Source organism: Grampus griseus, assembly GCF_964374135.1.
Source record: "Grampus griseus genome assembly, chromosome: 3".
In the NCBI taxonomy this organism is placed as follows: domain Eukaryota; kingdom Metazoa; phylum Chordata; class Mammalia; order Artiodactyla; family Delphinidae; genus Grampus; species Grampus griseus.
Window position 1 is genome coordinate 104323303 of NC_139019.1, and position 21937 is coordinate 104345239.

At 40.0% G+C, this 21937-nt stretch overlaps 1 protein-coding gene across 2 annotated transcripts in view; it reads right to left on the reverse strand.

Annotated features, from left to right (window-relative positions):
- MARCHF3 (membrane associated ring-CH-type finger 3) overlaps positions 1-21937 on the reverse strand; it is a 148254-nt gene that overhangs the window by 59037 nt on the left and 67280 nt on the right. The window lies entirely within an intron of this gene.

The following is a 21937-nucleotide window of genomic DNA, read 5'->3' on the forward strand; positions in this document are numbered from 1 at the left end:
TGGGGAGCCAGGTGGGCCACTATAGCTCTTGGAACTTTCCCTTTATCCTCCCTGGGTTTACTCAAGAGCTAGGTACCATTTGGCCCCAGAATGAGATAACTACTCGGAGGCATTTAGCATTGGGGACGATGTGTCTTTGCACTTTCCTAACAATAAAGGGAGAATCAAATTATGTTTGTAACTCCACTTCCACCTGTTGATGCCAACATTCGTAGAACCAGGCAATCTCTTTATCTTGTTTACACAGTACTCAGCACAGGGCCCACTCAGATGTTTACTAGGTACATTAGGGAGAAATGGATGTTCTTTTAATAAAACAGGGATATGTGGACAGAGAAATTTACAACTTTTTGGATATCTGGGTCATAAGGATCTGCATACTTGAAAGAGGCTGGAATAAACTGCGTCACGATTTTTATCAAGTTCTACTTTCAAGGTGACATAAAATATGTGTCCTGTCTGCTAGGGGAGAAAATGCAACCAAAGGTAATCCATGATGACAGTGTGTATGGATGCAAATGAGGCATGATGATTTCTCCTGCTTCATCGGTTCATAAATTGGACTCACTTCTTAGATTTACAAACGATGATCACTATGGTAAATTCAGTAAAAAAATTTTCTGCTCTAAACATAGCATTCTCCTCAGTATCTTTTTAGAGCCCTTAAGTGGTTTTGATGTACATGAAAGTAAAAGCTGGGGGAATTAAAAATTACACAAATAATGAAGATGAGTTCCTAGGTGAATTACCCATTACTGCGGAGGTTTTTGAATATTTTCATTAAAAAGAGTAAAAAGGCCATTTAAAGATACTTGTGTATCTACAAATGATTGTAAAGTCATTCTCTTTATCTCTTTCCAACTCCCATAAGCCTCTTTTATTAGTTTCAAAGAATAAAGCTCCAATCTGCTTCAGTAAGCTGCATCATTTTTTAAAGTACAAAACATACATGGTTTCTTTACATAAGCAATCTTCTTTAATGGCAATGCAGTCATTGGGAAGACTGCATTAAAAGGTATGTTTTATAGATCCTCCCTCCACCTTCTATACCTCTCTACTTTCTTTTTAAAAAGAATATTAACACAAAAATAAACTCAAAATGGATTAAAACCTAAATGTAAGGCCAGATACTATAAAACTCTTAGAGGAAAACATAGGCAGAACACTCTGTGACATACATCACAGCAAGATCCTTTTTGACCCATCTGCTAGAGAAATGGAAATAAAAACAAAAATAAACAAATGGGACCTAATGAAACTTAAAACCTTTTGCACAGCAAAGGAAACCATAAACAAGATGAAAAGACAACCCTCAGAATGGGAGAAAATATTAGCAAACGAAGCAACTGACAAAGGATTAATCTCCAAAATATACAGGCAGCTCATGCAGCTCAATATGAAAAAAACAAACAACCCAATCCAAAAATGGGCAGAAGACCTAAATACACATTTCTCCAGAGAAGATATACAGATTGCCAACAAACACATGATAGGATGCTCAGCATCACTAATCATTAGAGAAATGCAAATCAAAACTACAGTGAGGTATCACCTCACATCCGTCAGAATGGCCATCATCAAAAATTCTACAAACAATAAATGCTGGAGACAGTGTGGAGAAAAGGGAACCCTCTTGCACTGTTGGTGGGAATATAAATTGATACAGCCACTATGGAGAATAGTATGGAGGTTCCTTAAAAAACTAAAAATAGAACTACCATATGACCCAGCAATCCGACTACTGGGCATATACCCTGAGAAAACCATGATTCAAAAAGAGTCATGTACCACAGTGTTCATTGCAACACTATTTACAATAGCCAGGACATGGAAGCAACCTAACTGTACATTGACAGCTGAATGGATAAAGAAGATGTGGCAGATATATACAATGGAATATTACTCAGCCATAAAAATAAACGAAATTGAGTTATTTGTGGTGAGGTGGATGGACCTAGAGACTTTCATACAGAGTGAAGTAAGTCAGAAAGAGAAAAACAAATACCGTATGCTAACACATATATATGAAAACTAAAAAAAAAAAAAAAAGGTTCTGAAGAACCTAGGGGCAGGACAGGAATAAAGACGCAGATGTAGAAAATGGACTTGAGGACACGGGGAAGGGGGAAGAGTAAGCTGGGATGAAGTGAGAGAGTGGCATGGACATTATATACACTACCAAATGTAAAATAGATAGCTAATGGGAAGCAGTGGCACAGCACTGGGAGATCAGCTAGGTGCTTTGTGACCACCTAGAGGGGTGGGATAGGGAGGGTTGGGAGGGAGACGCAAGAGGGAGGAGATATGGGGATGTATGTTTATGTATAGCTGATTCACTTTGTTATACAGCAGAAACTAACACACCGTTGTAAAGCAATTATACTCCAATAAAGATGTTTAAAAAAAAGTATTAAGACCCACTTCTTTTTCACAAGTAGCTGGCATAATATTTGCTGACTCATTCAATGAATAAATGAATTCACTGTCTTGATATCAAATTCTGCATCCAGGTCATCAAGTCACACAATCAGGGCTGATATAGACCTCCACTTTAGAAATACAGTACACTCTATCTGGCTTAACTTCTAAGCAGTCTAGTATCCCCTCTACTATTTGATAGTTACCTATATTTTAATCTTTTTCTTGAATTTTGAATAATCCTTACGTTCATTCCCAAACTTGAAACCAGGCACTCCTATCTACAGGTCATTTAGGAATGGTAACCGGCAGACCATGAATTTGAACTCTTAACTTGGAAATGACTTGCAAGCATCTCTAAAACAAAGAATTTCTAATTCCCTTCCTCACTTGTCCCTATGCACATAGTCTTCTTAAGTTGGCATGGAGGATACTGTTGAAAAATGAAATAAAAACTGAATGCAATGAATAAATGACTGAATGAATAGACAAAGATATATAATACTTCAGAAGTAAAGCAATTCCCATTTTCCTATCAATTCAGGACACTTTGAAAGTATAGAAAAGGAGGCTCTTGGGTCAAAGATCTTATCCTGTCTGCCCAGGCCCAGGTTCCTGATTTGCTGTATGAGGCAGAAGCATGGCGCAAGCTGCATGTTTCTGGCATTCTGACTTGGGACTAAAGGGTACATTTTTCCCAGTGGGGATAAAATGGCTGGTTAGAGTTGAAATGGTACCCTTACTTCCACATTCAGAAACAGTATTATGTGACTGGGCTCTTAAGAGCTGGTGTTGGAATCTAACCATCACATCATCAGGTTTCTGTATGTCACAACATACCATGTTCGCAAGTTAAGGGAAGCCTGCCCATTCTGTTTCTGAATGATGTGAAGTAGCAAAACCACCAGAAAAAGCTCCTGTCCTAAAGAAAAAAAAAGTGTTGCCATTTCAGTCCCCTGAAGCTGTTGGTTTGGGTAGACAGGCAGGCAAAGGTGGCACAAGAGTGTAAGTGTGATGTTTAATTTTACGTGTCAACTTGACTGGGCCACAGGGTGCCCAGATATTTGGTCAAATAGTATTCTGGGTGTTTCTGTGAAGGTATTTTTGGATGAGTTTACATTTAATTTGATAGATTGAGTAAAGCAGATTGCCTTCCCTAATGTGGGTGGGCCTTGTCCAACCAGTGGAAGATCTGAATAAAACTAAATGTTGATTCTCCCCTGAACAAGAGGGAATTCCTCCTGCCTAACTGCCTTTGAGCTGGGATATTGTTTTTTTTCCTACCTTCAGCTTTGAAATAAAACACTGGCTCTACTTAGGTCTCAAACCTGCCAGCCTTTGGAAGGGAGCTTATGCCATTGACCCTTCTGGGTCTCCAGCTTGCCAACTCACCCTGCAGATCTCGGTATTTGTCAGCCTCCATAATTGCGTGAGCCTGTTCCTTATAATAAATCCCTATCTATCATCTATCAAATCTATCATCTCCCTCCTATCCTATTGGTTTTGTTTCTCTGGAGAGTACTGACTAACATAGCAGGAAGCACCAAAGAGCTGATAACCTGAAAAATATATATGTATATACATGTATATATGGCTTTAAAATCCATGAAGTAAAATCTAAGCAAATTCCCAATTACCTTCTTGTTGACGCTCAGGCTATTGTAAAAAGTAATGCACGATCCCGGATCATACACTAAGAGAGCGGATGACAGGGTTCTGCCAGGCAGACAAGTCACGGGTTCTTCTCAGCACGTGAGGAGCCCTCACACACACATCGAAAAGTAATTCGGAAGCGTGTATCAATGGCCTTAAAATGGTTGTGCCTTTCCTTTTAGGAATCTCTTTTTAAGACATAATGTTTGAACCTCTTCTTAGGGAATCTATTTTAGGGACACAATCGGAAATGCAAACAAGGACTTAGGCACAACCTGCAGTGCTCTTTTATACAGGGCAGTATTCCTTTTAGTAGCACAAGACAACTGTCCAACAGTTGGGGAAAGGTTAAATAAATGGAGTACCTCCAAAAGTGTATTGTTAGTGGGACCATCAACGTTAGTTTTATAATCAACACTTAATGGCACTGAAAATACAATACAAGGCTATGTGGGGAAAAAAAAAAGTAGACTATGCAAGTATTCATACCTATAATTTCAACTACCAAAGACAGAAAGGTGGTATATCAATGTGTGAACAGTGGTTCTCTCTGTGTAGTAAGTGATTCTTATTTTACTTTGAATGTTTATGCTTTTCGTATTTTCTAAAATAAAAAAATATATTTTTATTGTATTTAGAAAAAAAGGATGAGCAAGTCACATTTTAGAGCCCTCAAGAGGGGGAAGCATATTAAACCACCTCCTGAGAAAACAAACAATAAACACAAAGACCAAACCAGCCAAACCCAAACTCAAAAAAACCACATGCCCTCATCATGGATAATCCAAAAAGCAGCCAAAAGGATTTCCTTTATTCCATAGGTGCAGGCATGACACTACAGATCTCCAGGTAAGGAAATTCGACAACCCCCATCCACAGCAGCCTGCCCCAGGAAATGGCTAGTTTAGTGGGATGATCCCTGGGTCGGGTCCCAGAGGCCCCAGGCTCTTTGCTGCTGACTGGCTGGGGCCACCAGGGTGTTTACTCTCCCTCAGCTTCGGTTCTTTCATCAGGAGTACATGAGAACTAAATCCACCTCTATGAGCTACACTGGGGGTTGTCAGAGTACAATGAAGTGGTAAATTCACAAATACCCCCAAGTGCAAAGTACTGTAGCAGCGTGACCAACGGTCATCAAGGTCCCCACCACCAGGTTCATGAGTGAATCCTCCGGGGGCCCCTCCTACCCCCCTGGTGCCAGCCACAGATGTCAACAGTGGAGAGACGAAATGACCCAGACAGGATGCTCTCTCTCTCTTTTTCCCCCATATAAATACAATGTGCCCTAAATTAACATTTGGTTGACATTTTTCTTTTTTAACCAGAAACATGTCAATTTAGATTAAAACCCCATACTTAATGTGAGCCATATCCTTGCTAAAGAAGACAAACGTATAAACAGAAGCTGTTATAACCAGCCAAGGTTTTCTAAAGCATCATTTACTATTCCTGTTTGGAATTGTTATAATTGCCTGGCCATCAATTGTATATTTAAACCACGTGGCCTTATGAGAATTGATGAGCATTTTCACCTCTGTTTCATAAATGAGGAAACAAAAGCAAAGGAATTTTATGATTTTCTCCACACCCTAGCGGAAGAATCTGATAACTCCATCTCTGACTCCAATTTCTGTGCCTTGTTACCACTATTATTATTTAATACGGATCAAATGCATATATGATGCAAGGTACCCTTAGTCATTCTGGCTGGGGGGAGAGGGGGAGAGGAGGAGGAGGAGGGAAAGGGAAATTAAAAAAGTGAAAACCCTTTTCCCCAAAGTTAAGGTTAACACAGTAGGTGATTTCTCCAGTTATGACAAATCTTTGATAGTCCACAAAAGAATTCCTGAGTGTCCTAATAACACTGCGTAGGATTGAATGCTTAAAGGGAAAGTACGTGTTCTTTTGATTAGACCAAAATTTGGAAACAGGAAGAATTCTTGGTATTTAATGGTTGGGCAAGACAGTGTATAATAGTTGCAAGATTTCATGATTGAATCTTACAATATGCACTTGTAGTGGCTATCACACTGATGTGTACCTCAGATTTTTTTCAGTATACGTTTTACTTAGAGGTGAGTAGAACATTATTCTCACTTGACCATAATTCTCATAATTGTCTGTTGATCTGATTCTATACAACTTTATTTTTAACAAGTAGGGCACAAAAGTAGAAAATAATTTTCAAAACCTTGAAGCCGAATCACCTTCCTTAGTATTCCCAAAGGCTCACACTGTGGATGAAACTTATCTGTGAATCATCACACGTTTTTACAAGCAACACAATTCATCCACTTCCCATCTTGTGCAATGATTTAATTTTCTCCACAGCACTTGAGAACTGTGGGCTAGAAAGTTCTGTGAGCTGTCCTACTGAATTACAGAAAATTAGAATCTGGTTTGAGGGAAATAACGTCACATGTGCATTACAATGAAGAAAATGTAACATTTCCTCGGTTTCACAGAAGCAAAAATAAGTAATTTTTCTTATTTCTTACAGACAACAAGAAAAACCCACCTTGATCTCCTTTGCTATTAAAATCAGGTATTTTGGGAGTGGGGTTGGAAATCAAAGATTGCTCTCCCATTGAATGAAAGTGAATTCTGTGGATACAGCAGTCACTGAAGTTACAAATGGCTTTTTTTCTTAGAAAAACCTTATAAAGATTGCCAGAGGTTTCCCCCTTTTTGGATATTGTGTAATAACAGCTCATGTACAAATTCCTGTTAACATCCACCTACAAACATAACCTTATGCTACGGTTGATTTTAACAGGTGACCCCCAACTTAAATACCATTAGTATTATTTATTCATTGACAACTCCATCCTCTTGGCTATACTTTCCCTATATGAAAAGGCTGGATCAACATCTCATCCACATAACCCCACCCTTCATGCCCTTTCCTGAAAGGAAGCCTTCCCTAGTGGTATAAACTTTTTGGCCAGGGTGAGCAAAAGGTCTCAGAAGTGGTTGGGATGGAAGAACACTTACTAATACTTCCCTGGCTGCCACCCATTTCTTCATTCCCTTCTTATCTCCGACCCCTTCCTATATCATCTGTGCTGGGTGTTCAGCCTTCAGTATGGTTCCTTTTTGAACATGGTACAGTATTAATAAAATAGAGAATTGTAATTCTCTTGGAAGGACTGGAAGAAATTCCTGTTAGCACTTTGAGAATAATTGTTATAATTATAAAACACAGTTGTAATTTTAACAGCCAAAGACTCTTCTGGACTAACAGTACATAAGCCCCAAATCTAAGACTTGAATAGAAAGGAAATCCAAATGCAGCTGATTCTTTTTATTTGAGGTAGTTATGCTTTATAAATTGTCGAGAACACTGAATTAGGGAATATTGGACCTTTGTTCCTAGGGGAAATACAGGGTCAGGTTCCTGTGAGCCTCTGGTCACATTTTCATCAACTGATCAATACGTAGCCTTGCTTCATGTGTGTTTCTGTTTAAAGATATCTTATTTAATATATACTGTTGATTCATTAACATTGACCTCAGGGCTAACAATACTATAACTCATGGCTGAATGAGATTTATCTAACTTACATTTTCTGCATAAGGCACATCACAGCCTTCTTGTGCATAGGAACAGGTAGACAGCACTTCAGCACTATGCTTGGGCCATTTTAAAGAGCAAAATTAGCAACAAAAAACACAGAAGGAGAATGTGAAGAAGACACTTGTTCATAGTATGAGAGTTGAAACAAGAAAGCAGAGCAGAGCGCTGCCTTGTTTAACCTCGGCTGGGAATGTGTGCACAGGGTGACTCAAAATTTTCACCGCCCTGTGCATGTCTGTATATTGCAGTGAAAACACTACAATTATTGATTTTGGGTTACCAATAAATTTCAGCAAGTAGGCGTAAATTGTCAAATATGGAATCCACGAATAATAAGGTTCAAATGTAGAAATTCTGCCTTTTATCCAATAGCAGATCATGCTTTGTTTATCTCCTTTTCTCCTAAGCACTGATAGTCTCAATTAAAGTGATCTCTCATGCTGAACGCTGAGAATTATCTTTATGCTAGATGGCCGTTACAATTTTAGTGCAACTGTATATTATTCATTTGCTTGCTTGTTTTTGTTTTATTTTTTCAAGTAGATGAGTGTTAGAAGCTTTGATTTTCAGAAACTAATGAACGTTACTGTGAGTGGTAGAAAATATAAAACTACAAGTTCACAAAATTTCCTCCAGTTCCCTGTTATAGAAAAAGATAAAGTGTTGAGTCTGAGTTCTGATTTGAAAAGATACAGAAGTTAATTTTTATAATTCAGGTAAAACTACCAGTACTGCATTATAACTTATTCTGGTTTGGAAATGGTATGCTCAGAATTTGGTAGAAGAATGATGACCAATTCCTAAATGCTCTAGAAAGGGAGAACTGAACGTGTGGAAATGAGGCTTCTGTCTTCTCAAGCCCTTTTATCCTGAGCTGCATTTCAGCAACTAACACTCCAGATAAGATTAGAAGTTCAAACCTATTTTTAAAAAGTTGTCATCTTCTCTAAACTGTGGAGAAAATTTTTGACACCATCCACCCAATAAGCAGGTGTAATAAATAGAGAAAAAAAAACAAACAACAGGTGGGAAAATTCACACTTGTTAGAAACAGTTCCAGACTTGTGCTTGGGTTTTCAAAACTTAAGCCAAAGCATGTGTGGTATGTGATAATAGTGTCCCATGGAGTAGAATCTGAATAAGGCAAGACTGACTTGCATCTAGGTCTAGGGCAGCATTAAAGTAAGATTCTGGCAGACTCACTGTTTGCATTTGGGTCAGGACCCCAGGAAAGCACATTCATTCATTCATTTGTTGGTTCATTGGAGGAAGTGCCATGGAAGTGTCTGGGGGCCCTTCTGTTGGTGGAGCTGCCGACAGTCACCCTGACCACACCACCACTATTGTTTCATCCCAGACAGGTTCCCAGGCACTCCACCTGTGGAAGACGTCCAAGAAGGAAATGAAAGTTAAGTGCTCTAAGGTATAAGCACACAATGAGGGTATCTTATAATAACAACAAACAGATCATCCCAGTTAATCTTCTAAACAGCCCTGTGCAATATCAGTTATTATTGCTGGGTTATAGAATACTGGTGTTGTTTGAGACTCAAGGTTGCAGTCTTCCTCTCTTGTGCCTCTTACCTAAAATGAACTTCATAGCTATCTTAGAGTCCGAAAGTAAGCCTTCTTGAGCATCTTGAGCTATTTAATCGCACTGTAGCTTTAAAAAAAACGGCATCGCATCACAGTTTCTACCATTCTCCATGTTGTTTAAGAAGCAATGAAAATCTTGAAAGCCATTTTAAGACATTGAAAATACAATGACAATATGGCCATTGTCGTATTTACTGATGAAACCTCAACTTTTAAGGGGATCTACTAGTTATCCTAGGCCAGGAGTCAGCAAATCTTTTCTTTACAGGGCCAAAGTGTAAATATCTTAGGCTTTGCAGACCATTTGATCTCTGTCACAACTCTTCAACTCTGCCATTGTAACATCAAAACAGCCATAGACAATATTAAACGAATAAGCATGGCTATAAAAAACTTTAAATAAAATGTTATTTATGGACACTGGGTTTTGAAATTCATATAATTTTCCCAAGTCATTCATAAAGCATTAGTCTTTGTTTTTGTTTTGTTAAAAACCACTTAAGAATGTAAAGACCATTCTCTTGGTTCAAAAAAGCAAACATAGTCCCTGCCTGAATGGAGTTTACCATCTAAAGTGATGACTGTGGACACAGAAATAAAAACAAAACACAGAAAAATAAGTATAACCAGACATGGAAAGAAAACAGGAGAGGATAAGTCATTTACATTAGATGGAGTTTAATGTCTCTGTACGTTTTACTCAAGATGGTACTTTGCAAAGTATATCTTACGCTTTGTAAAGCCACCGGTAAATTTACATGGAGAAGGAAAATCATCAGAGCTCTCTACGAGACAAGTCCAAGTGGTCACTGGCTTCCACTTTAACTCTGTGACTGTCTCAGGACAGTTTTTTGACATGTTTTAGAACTTCCTCAGAAACAGTAAAATATTCCTGAGCTCAAAGGCTGGATGGCATTGTAGCCCTACTAATGGCACTTGCACTATTGGCAAGGCTTTCTTTTCCTATGATTTACATCAATAAAAGATGCTTAATCACCTCAGTGTCATAAAAAAAGCACTGATAAAAAGAGAGAAGGTAATAAAAGTTACAAAAACAATACTGAGTGTTCACTCCATGACAAGCACTGCTCTAAGCATTTAACATGAATTATCTTATTTAATTCTCAATTATCTGAGGGACTATGCAAAAAAAATTGTTAGTAGTAGGAAATGATGGCATTAAAAATATTACAGGCTCAAGGTCACACAGTGAAGAGGTGGAATAGGATTTGAATCCAGGTATCAAATTCCTGAACCTCCGCTCTTAACCACTCACAATCCCACCTCCCAATACCAGGAGATCTTGCATTAACAGCTGTCACTCTCTTGGTATTCCTTTCCCAAGATACGGTGTCAAGTGTGCTGGCCCCTGGTGTCATGTGTGTTGGCCCCCGTGCGTGCACACACAAACACACAAACATTCATCATACCCAGACAGTCTTCCCTGCACCATTACCCTCCCCAGTTCTACCTGTGCATGTGTCCAAATATCTGCTTTCACAGTGTGAGCAGGTATGTTGATATGGGAAGTCACCCTGAATAATAAAGGAATGTGGGGCTAGAACTCAGGGGACCTTGGTTCTAGCTCAGGTATGAACTGTGTGACCCCCTATGTAGATCACTTCACCTCTGGGAGACAGTTTCTTCATCTACTGAATAACACCTGTCCTTTTAACATTTCTGTGAAAATGATCAAATGACCCAAAGCATGTGGAAGCATTTTACAATCTACAAGGAAGGGGTGGGTGATTGTTGGTTGTTATTTTTATCACACACAGCCTTTATGCTTTCCTCTCCCATTCCTTCTTTACTCGTTGTGACTATCTTAGTATTTCTCAGAACACCAGTCCCTTTTCCTGCCTGCCCCTTCCTCTCCTCCTTTTTATCCATTGAGGAGTTATACAATGGTCAGCAAAGCAAAGATGATCTCTCCCCTCTCCCAGGTCAGAGAAGACAAGACAGACGTTCAGTGGTGTACTGGAGCCAGTTTCCTTCCAACCAGTTCTCACCAGTTTCTTTCCAACTCCATGTTCAGTGAAGCCATGCTGATGGCTTGAAATGGGCAACAGTGGAAGTATTTACACTATGGAAACTAGCAAATGCTAGAAATCCCTCCTTCCTCCCCCTTCTCCCAGAGAGCTGGATGTTGAACTTTTACCAGCACACCACAGGACAGAGAAGCAAAATAATAAAATGGCACAGGTACTAGGAAGGAGAAAGCACAAGAGTGGTCTGGGAGCATACAAGGAGGCACTTATCATTGCTGCTGGGGTGGGCAGAGGCACTCAGAGAAGGTGTCCTGGAGGAAATGAGGTCTAAGCTGAGGCCTAGATAATGAGAGGAGCCAGGCAGGCGAAGGGGAGGGAGAAGTAACAACTTGTGCAAAGACCCAGCACGTTAGAGCAGCTGACGGAAGTTCCTTAAGGCTACAGTGCAACGCGGGAGGGAGGCCAGAAGAACGAGGCTTCAACTTGACCCCGAGGGCAATGGGCGGCTACCAGTGGGCTTTGGGCAGGCAGGGTCAAGGTTAGGAGTGTGGGGTTCAATCAGAGCCATGGCATTTGAATTCTGGCTCCACCAGTGGGCGGACCTTAGGCAAGCTTCTAACCCCACCTGAGCCTCATCTGGGAGTGAGAGTAATTATAGTGCTCAGACCTCCTGGCGTTGCTTGCGAAGCTGCAGGCCACATGCTCAGCACAAGGCCTGGCCCCTCAGAGCCGCTTGGTAGGCGTCCCAGCACAGAGCAGCTAACTGAGGAGGAGATGCACACGTTCTCTGGGAGAAGAGCTGTCTCCACAGCCTTTTTCCACCTTAAAATACTGCTCTTCTGCTAGTCTAGGACAGTGTTTTTCATACTGTGGATGGTGACCCACTAGTGGGTTGTGAACTCATTTTAGTGAGCCTTGAGCAGCACAAAAAGAAAAAAAAAGGAAAAAGAAATAGAATTCAGTGGAATTAGAAAGGAAAAAAAGCAAGCACCAGAGCCCATTGTACGTTGCAAGGTAAGTTTTGTGTTTGTGTGTACTGGGTTGCTGTGTAGAATTTATTTCTGAGGGCTACAGTTAAAAGGTGAGAAAGCCCTGGCTTCCACAGGAAACTTCCTGTGAGCTTTGGGGGTTGGGAGGCAGGATGAGAAAAGCAGGGCCACCCTGGTTTTCTCCTGCTTCCCGAGCTGGAAATGTCTCAGGAATTTACTCCCCTGAGTTTCCAAGGCTTTTTAGCTTCCAATAAGAACTGATGCTTCTTGGGCCACGTAGGACGCTAGCTCTAGTCTCTCTGCTGTCTAGTGGCCCATGAAAGTGACCAAAAGCCAAAGGCCGAGTAGGGAAAGTGTTTCTTCTAAGGGGTGGGTGTGTGAATGGGGGGGGAAGGGGTACTAAGGACCTCCAACTGCCCTGTGGTCACTAAGTCCAGCCCTGACTAAGTCAAACTCACTAAAACCATCCAAGGCAGATTGCTGCCCAAAGGCTTGGTGCAGAAGGAACTGAGAGGTGAAACACATTTAGTTTGGAAAGATAATTCTGTATGTGAATAGGTTTTAGGATAATTTATTTTCACGATATGTCAAAACATATCCAATTTGCCCTTTGGAGCTGCAAGAACCACTTGGCATTTCTTTTTCCTTTGCAATTTAAAAAATGGAAAGTAATGGCAGATGCCTGGTAAGCATTTGGGAGGAAAAACAAGCGCCACTTGTTTTAAACCACACGATGATTTAGTTTGCTTGAGTTTCCACAGGGCTCATTCCCCAGGCATATGCAATTGGCACTAGATTAGCTGCCGGCCTTTATTGACAAAGGAATTAATCTTCACCAATGATGTTTTTTAAAGCCCATTCTTTACAGTAAGTTGCCACAGATCATCAGGGCTTCTTCACTTTCCCTTTTCCTCCTTTCCCTTCTGACAAGAGTGGCTAAAAATAACTTCTTAAACCCTTGATTCCATTGAGGAAGGTGAGGGAGCAAAAGTACAGAAGAACGTCTTTGCCTTCGTGCAGGCAATCGCACGTCCAGTTCAGGCAGTCACTGAAATCACAGCCATCAGGAGACCACCTCTCACCCGGGATTAGGAGGCTGTATGCGCGTATGTGGGTGTGGGGTGCAGGCAATGTGATAACAGATACCCTAAACATGACAACTGAGTATTTGGTCAGAGAAGAAATTTCCATCAGTGATCTGCAGGTACCCACTTCTTGGCTTAACTGCATTTTCCTACTTGCTTTTCACTCACCAAGATCATCTTCTGGTGCAGGGAGAAAGCAATATATAGTTCCTACAACAATAAAACAATGCCAGGCCAGGAACTGCCCACTTGAGTTCCCCAAACACCACTGAGAGCCCCTCCCACCCCAACCCTGGGCGGCCATTGCAAGGCTTTGTGGGCTGTCTTCAATGGGGCTGCCCAGTTACTCACCTGTCTGTTAATAATTGAGCATCCACTGTGTGCAGCAGGCCTGAGCTTGTGCAGAAACACACAAAGGCATAGAGAAAACGTTGTCCCTGATAATCTCCATGCTCCTTGGCGAAACAATGCATTGACTGAAACAACGTGTGAGACTTGAAAGTAGTCTAAAATTGTGGAACTGGAGTTTCTCTGTTATGTGGCATTCTGTATAATGACCTTTGGGCCAGGTTCAACAGGGGTTATTTCTTAAGTGCTCATGGATTTCATCATGTCTATGTTATCTGCGACACAGGCCAGCAGCCTGGAACTTGGTGACACTTATGGATGAAAAGACTCTAGTGTGTAGAGGGGACACTGAGATGACAGAGAACTAATAAAGGTGGATGGACCCTCCCTAAGTCGGTCCCGACGTGGTCTTAAATATCTGTGTGTGCCTGGTGGGGCAGGCTGAGGAAGTTGTCATGGTGAGGGCAGACTTCTTGGTTTGAAAGCATCTGTTGTACGTGTTCTGTGGGGGTGTGTCTTTGCTGGTGTGCAGCTGTGGAGGTAGGCAGCCACACCTGGCCATGTGGGCGTGTAGAGGGCAGAGAGGAGTTTTCCCACCATGAAGGGAAATCTTCCTTGGCAATCAACAAGTCTTATAATACCAGCATAAAGGAATTCTTTCTTTTGAAGTGAACTTTAGCTTTATTAAAGGAAATCCCAGTGGAGGAAATACCGTAAAAGACAAGGCTTAAGAGGCAAACACAGGTTTAAATACATGCAAATCTAAATTCCAACTCTTTCCTCTACATATGTTAAAACAAGGCACTAGCCAGCTAGTAAATGACACAGAATTTCAAATTCATCCTCCCTAAAGAATTATTTAATTTTCCTGTTAAACTGATTTCCCGTTAAAGATCATAACACACAGGCCATTTAAACCAAGAAAAATATGGTGACACCACAATGATTGGAGTATCTCCCAATAATATAGTGGTTCCGATGGAACAGGAAATAGAGAATATCTTCTAGGGCAGAGTGACAGATCACACTCCACTCAGCGAGAGACCTAGAAAGGTGGAGCTATACCCTGCAAAACTTAAACTCCCTTTTCTTTGCAGTTCTGGACCAGGGAGTTAGAATTTCAGCTGTAAAAGGGAAACACTCCACCTGTGTCCATTCTAATGCTTCATCCAAGACTCAGTTCCTGGCAAGGTGGGTTGCCCCCGAGGAGACCCTGGAGGGACAGGCATACGGCAAGTGGACTGGTTTCCCCTTGCTTTCCTTCTGGTTCTCAAAGGAATCACAGAATTCCCAGCATAATTCAAGGACAGATGTTAGAGAGAGTTGACATCACAGAGGCAAAGGTGCTTAAATAGAATAGTTAGACTGGGGTTAAGTGATCTGAGAACGATGGGAATGAACATGGCAGAAATTCCTGGGCTCTCGGAGAAACAGCAATGACCAAGAAATAAGAGGTGGTGGAAGTAAAGAAGACAGCTTTCATGATCCTATAGACTTACCTAAGAAAAGTGTCCTAACTGGCTAAACAAGCTCTGTACACACATATAATGGAACACTGTGCCATGTGAATACTCTCCGACCACCACCCTTACCTTTCCAGCTCCCTACTTCCAGTATCCCAACGCCAACAATCTTTTGACTCCCCCAGGACCTCCAATCCATTGAGTCTACCATCTTTTCACCCTCCCTCTCCCCTTGGATGTCCTTTCTTCCCTCCTGATCCAGTTTAAACAAATGATCCATCATTATAACTAATCTCTTACACACACTCACAAGTCTTTGGCCTCTCTTGCTTGTCTATTCTCTTGGCAAAACCATGATCCAATTCTTTGCCAACTCTATGCCTGCATCCTTGCTGTTGAACACGGCAGGAGGAAAATGTACAATTGCATTGAATGGAAATTCATGGCCACAAGACTCATCAAGCCCTAAATGCTGCCCAGCAATCATTCCTCGCTCCATTCCTTTATACCTTGTCAATTCCCTTGCCAATGATTTTACTATGACCTTTCTCTCCTCAAACCTCCAATGCCTTCTTCCCTATCCTCTCATTCTCAGTTCATGACCTTGCTTCCCACTTCATGGAGAAAAGTGAAGTGATCCAAAGAGAATTTCCACAGACACTCACCACCCCATCTCCTCCCCTACTGATACCTGTACACGTAGACTTGGCTTCTCTGTCACCATAAGTGAGCCACCTGTGTTCCTCTTTCTTCATTTGTGCACTAGATCCCATCCCCCTGCAGGCCTATCTACTCTACAGGATTCACTCTCCCAACCCTCCCCTCTTTAACAGCATCAGTTCCTCTCTTACTGAACCATTCCCAACAGCATACACATATGTGGTTATTTCCCTCACATCAAAAAATTCCTTTTACCCCACTTCTTCTGTAGCTGTCACCTTACTTCTCTGATCCCCTTGCAGCTAATCTCCTCAAAAGACATTTATTCATTTCTTTCCTCCCACTGTCTCTCTTTTTCAGCTTTATTAAGGTATAACTGAAGTACCCTAAAGTGCAAAAATTTAAAGTGTACAGTTTAATCAATGTATGTACTGTGAGACCATTACCAGAATCAAGATAATGAACCTATGCATCATCCTCAAGAGTTTCCTTTCCTACCTTTCCTTCTCTCTTACACCCACTCCAATCAGGCCTTGGCCACCACCACTCAAAGAAACTGCTCATCATGTTACCTCCTTATTGCTAAATCCAATAGTCAATCTTCAGTCCTTATCTTATTTGACTTCTCTGTAGCATGTGACCTAATTGTTTTCTCCTTCCATCTTGATACATTCTCTTCACTTGGCTTCCAGGGCATCGAACTTGATTGGTTTTCTTCTTACCTCATCGACACTCTTTATTAGTTCCTCTCCTCCTCACTAGCATCCTATGCTAGTGAGCACCAGGGTTCAGTCCATGGTTCTCTTTTCCTCTCTATCTACACTCAATCCCTTCATAAGTCTCAACCAGTAACACAGTTAACCCCAAATTTATATTTCCAGCCCAGACTGCTCTCCTCTACTCTATTCTTATATATCCAGCTGCCTATTTGACATCTCCATGTGGCTGAGTAGCGACTTCTCAAATTTAACATGCCAAAGCTAAACTCCTTAATCCTCTACCACCAACAAAAACCATTCTATGTGTAGTCATCTCCATCTCAGTCAATGGCATCTCCATCCTCCCAGACGCTCAGGCTGCCAAAAGACTTGTAGTTATTCTTTTCTTTTTTCTTTTTTTTTTTTTTACTATAGCCACCAAATCCATCAGAAAATCTAGTTGGCTCTACTTTCAAAACATATCCAGAATTTAACCACTTTCATTGCCTCCACTGCCTAAATCCTGGTCTGAGACACTGTCATTTCTTGCTTGGATCATGACAATGGCCTCTTAATCTTCTCTCCCCTATAGTTTATTCTCTGCATGGCAGCCATATTAATTCTTGTAAAAATGATGCCAGGTCACATCATCCCTCTGCTCAAAGCCCTCCAATTCTCTCAGAATAAAAGCCAAAGTCCTTACAATGGCCTAAAGGGTCCTGTATGTTCTAGTCCTCCCCCCATTATCTCTCTGACCCCATCTTTGGCTCACTCACTCCACTCCAGCCACAGTGGCCTCCCTCCTGTGCTACAGACATGCTTTTGCATTGGCTGTTCCTTCTGCTTTAAACACTTTCTCGCTGGCCCAGCCACTCTGTAAAATAGTCTGGCAGTTACCATGTGATCCAGCAATTCCACCCCTAGGTGTATATCCAGCAGAACTGAAAATACATGTTCCCACCAAAACTTGTACATGAATATTCAATGTAGCATTGTTCATCATAGCCAAAAAGTGGAAATAATCCAAATGTCCATCAAGTGATGAATGGGTAAATAAAATGTGGTATATCCACACAATCAAATATTATTCAGCCATAAAAAAAAATTCATCCATGCTATGACCTGGATGAACTTTGGAGACATTTGCTCAGTGAAAGAAGCCAGACGCAAAAAGTCACATATTGTATGATTCCATTTACGTGAAATGTCCAGAATAGGCAAAGCCACAGAGATAGAAAGTTGTTTAGTGGATGCCAGGGACTGTGGGGAGGGGGCAATGGTGAGTGACTGCTAATGGGTACAGGGTTTTTTGGGGGGTGATTATAATGTTACAGAATTGGATGATGGTTACACGACTTTGTGAATATACTAAAAGCCATTGAACTATATATTTTAAGAGATTGAATTTTATCATACGTGAGGTATATCTCAATTTTATAAGCGCTTTCTCCCCAGATATCTGCCTGGATTACTCCTCTACCTCCATCAAGCCTTTGCTCAAGTGTCATTTTCTCAGTGAAAACTTCAATCACCTTACCACCCTCCTAGCTCTCCTGATCCCTCTTACCTTTTATATCTTTTAATCTATGTTGTATGTTTCAGCTTCCAACATAATATACATGTCACTTACTCTGTTACTGTCATTTCCCCACACTTAAATGTAAACTCTATAAATTCATAATTCAGGGATTTTTGTGTGCTTGTTGACTTGTGTACAAGTGTCTAGAATAGTGCCTCGCTCATCAATAAATATTGATCGAGTGAATGAATAAATACCAAGCAGACTTTAAAATTGATATTGCAGAGGACTATGGAATCATATCCAATTATTCTTAAATGAAAAAAGTTGATTATCAAGCAATATATTGTGTGTGTATATATATATACATATACACATGTACACTCTATATAGTATAGATAGAGATTCATGATCCCCAGGTTGGTAAGAAATAGAAAATGTGTCACATGTGGAAACTATGTTGGGAGGATGAGACACATTTAAAGTACATAAAAATCACAGGGTGTTGAGATTACAGTATTAATTTATTTCTTAAAAAATATATTCATATCTTCTTAACTCAGAGCTTTTGGAATCGGGCAGATTTGGGACCTATGCACCATTTCTTACTGGCTATGTAATTCTGAGCATCTGAGCAAGTTATTCAACCCTCAGTGACTCAGTTTCCTCATCTATAATTGGGGACAGTAACAGTACTAACCTCATTGGAACCTCTTGAAGATTAAATGAAATAATACACATAAAGCACTCAGCACAGTGCTTGGCATATAATAGGCATTTGGTAAAATGTTAGCTATTATTATTTATTATTATTATCTTTAATGGAGTTCAAAATGTACCACTTGCAGAATTTTTTTTGTGGTATATTTTGAGTTATACTTTGACTTTCTTTGAGCGAACAATGAATTTGGGTCTAGAGTCTCACCTTTGTTGTTATATGTCTGTATATTCCCTCGAATCATTTTGAGCCCATCCGTTTGTTTGCTGACTGGGTTCATGAGATGCATCGTTTTCCTGCTAATTTTGGGTAATGTTTGATTCATCTGGATAAGAGTAGCAGATTAGATGTACACTGACACCATTGTCTGTAAGGCACCGACCTTAAATATTTCCATTTGGTTTCTTTGGACATTTTTGTCAGTTGTTCAGTGTTTGCTCTATAGGTTTTTGAGTTTTGGCCAAACTGTAATCTAGGCTCTTTACTCTCTAAGAAGACTACAGAAATTACAACACAAAGAACTTTGACAGAAAGCTCTCGCCCTTTTCTCTGGCTCAACTCTTTTTACAGAGTGGTGTTGGAGGAATTAGCAAGGCAGAGGGAAGCTTACGATTTTTTATCTCCTTTTTAAAATTTATTATAGAAGTAATGAATTCTCACGGTAATACAAATTCACTCACTAAAGTAGGATATAAATGGAGGCATAACACCTCCAGATCATATACTACCCCTAGTCCCAGTAACCACTTGCTAGAATTCCTGGTTTTAGTTCTTCTTGCAGTACTTATGCCTCCTCTCTTGATTTATCAAATTTTAGCAGCATCAATTAACTTTCAGTTCTAAAAAAATTAGAAATTTAGCTCACTACCTTTTCTTCCCTCCCTCCTCCTTTCCCCAAATTTTGCTATATTTTTTACTTCTAAGTTCTTTGTTAGCTTTAGAACTTTAGATAACATGCCTAAACATTTATTTCTTAATCCATCAATTTAAACTGTATCTCTTAATTGTGTAAGGTGAGGAAACTGGCACCATTTAATCTCCCTCCATTGCTCCTCTCTTCCATCACCTAAATTCTCTCAGCCATAGCATATATTTTGAATTTTAGGGTTTATAATTTAAATTGTCTGTAATCTCAATTGCCTTCCACAAAGTCTCTAGAAATAACCTGCAAAAAATGAAAACCAAGAAAGAGCATTTCAATATTATTCTATAGATATCACTCACTTCAGACCCTGACAGAAAGAGATACTGGGTTGCTTAACTCAGGTTGCTTGAAAGAGAATCCTCCAAGCCTCAAGGTCAAAACTTTTAAAAATTTTATTATATTCCACCAGTTGCTGAAAATCAAAACACATTTTCATTGTTTCATAGTTAGACAATTAATGTATTTCTTGTGAAGCTTTTTGTTTTTCCTGACAGTTTCAATTGCCTTTGTTATTGTTTTGTTTCTATCTTGTTGACAGTAGCAGCTTATTTTTTGGCTTAATACTAATCTCATACAGCTGGTTAATTAAATCAATACAGAACATCCACATTCTTCTTGAATATTTCCTGTTGCTTTCTTCATGCTGTAATTCAGACATACTGTTGTCTAAATATATGTCTAAACATATGTTTCTGGAGCTCTTATTAATCAGATGTTTGACTTCTAGGATTGAGTGTCCATGCCCATTAAATTTTCTCTTGAATATTCTATCTTTTTGGTCTAAGGTCTAGGAGATTTACTTGACTTTATTTTAAATCCAGTAAATGAATTAATTTCATCCACTATATTTTGAATATCCACTGTTTTTTATTCCTTACTCCCATTTATATAGTTACCTTTTCTTATTTTATGAATAAAAAGTATTCTTTTTATTTAAAAAGTTTTTTTGGGGGGCGCATTGGGTCTTTGTTGCTGTGTGCGGGCTTTCTCTAGTTGCAGAGATCAGGGGTTACTCTTCGCTGCGGTGCGTGGGCTTCTCATTGCAGTGGCTTCTCTTGTTGCGGAGCATGGGCTCTAGAGTGCAGGCTCAGTAGTTGTGGCTCACAGGCCTAGTTGCTCCGCGGCATGTGGGATCTTCCTGGACCAGGGCTCGAACCTGTGTCCCCTGCATTGGCAGGCAGATTCTTAACCACTGTGCCACCAGGGAAGTCCCTAAAAAGTTTTATAAACAGAGAAAATAAACATGTTTTTACAAGTCAGATGTTTTTAGAAAGCTTACACTTTGTCATTTGTGCTTCAGATGAGTTTTTCTTATTAGAAGAAATAAGACCATAGAGGTAAACTGAAGTCTCCTTTTGTTTCCCAACTCCTACTCTCATTTTCCTTCTTCTCCCTTTCTCTTTCCTACCATCCTTCCCTTCTCTCCCAGAGGCAACTACCATTAAAATTTTGTGTGTTTTTTTCTAGACTATGTTTTAATATTTTTACTACATATACAAGTGTCTATGAACAATATGTAGTATTGTTTCCTGTGCATTAAATTTGTTCCATAGTGTACAAATTCCAAAATCATTTTGTTCACCCAACGCCTTCTGAAATCAACTGATGTTGATACATATGGATCTAGCTGATTCATTTTTAATGATGTAAGTTGTCCTCCATATTCATTCATTCATTCAACAAATATTTATGCGCACCAACAGTGTTCCTGGTACTGTTCTGGTGGCTAGGGACACAGCAACCAAGGAAACAAAATATGAACATAGCATAATTTATTTTATCTTTGCTCCATTAACAGATATTAGGTTTTGCCATGACAAAGAATGCTTTGGTGAATGTCCTTGTACAGGGCTTCTGTTGCAAGTGCCTCTCTAGGGAATATTTCTAGGGGTAAAACTGCTGCTTAATAGACCACATTTTCAACTCTAGCAGGTATTGCCAGCTTGCTTTCCAAAAAGTTATATCAGACTGCATACCTAGCAAGCTGGGAAAATGCTCTGTTCCATTCATCCTGCCCAACATTTGAACAGTCATACTTTATCTTTTGTCATTCTGATGGATGAGGAATGGTACCTCTTTGTTTTAGTGAGCACTTCTCCTAATTGTTAGTAAGGCTCAGCATCTCTTATATTTATTTGTCCTCTAACTCTCCTCCTTTGTGTACTGCCTGATGGTATCCTTTGCTACTCATTTTTGTAGTCAGTTGTTTGTCTTTTTAATGCTGTTTTGTAACGATTCTCCAACTATATAGTCTGGAAGCCAACATATTTTCTGTTTTATGTGTTGAAATTATATTTTTC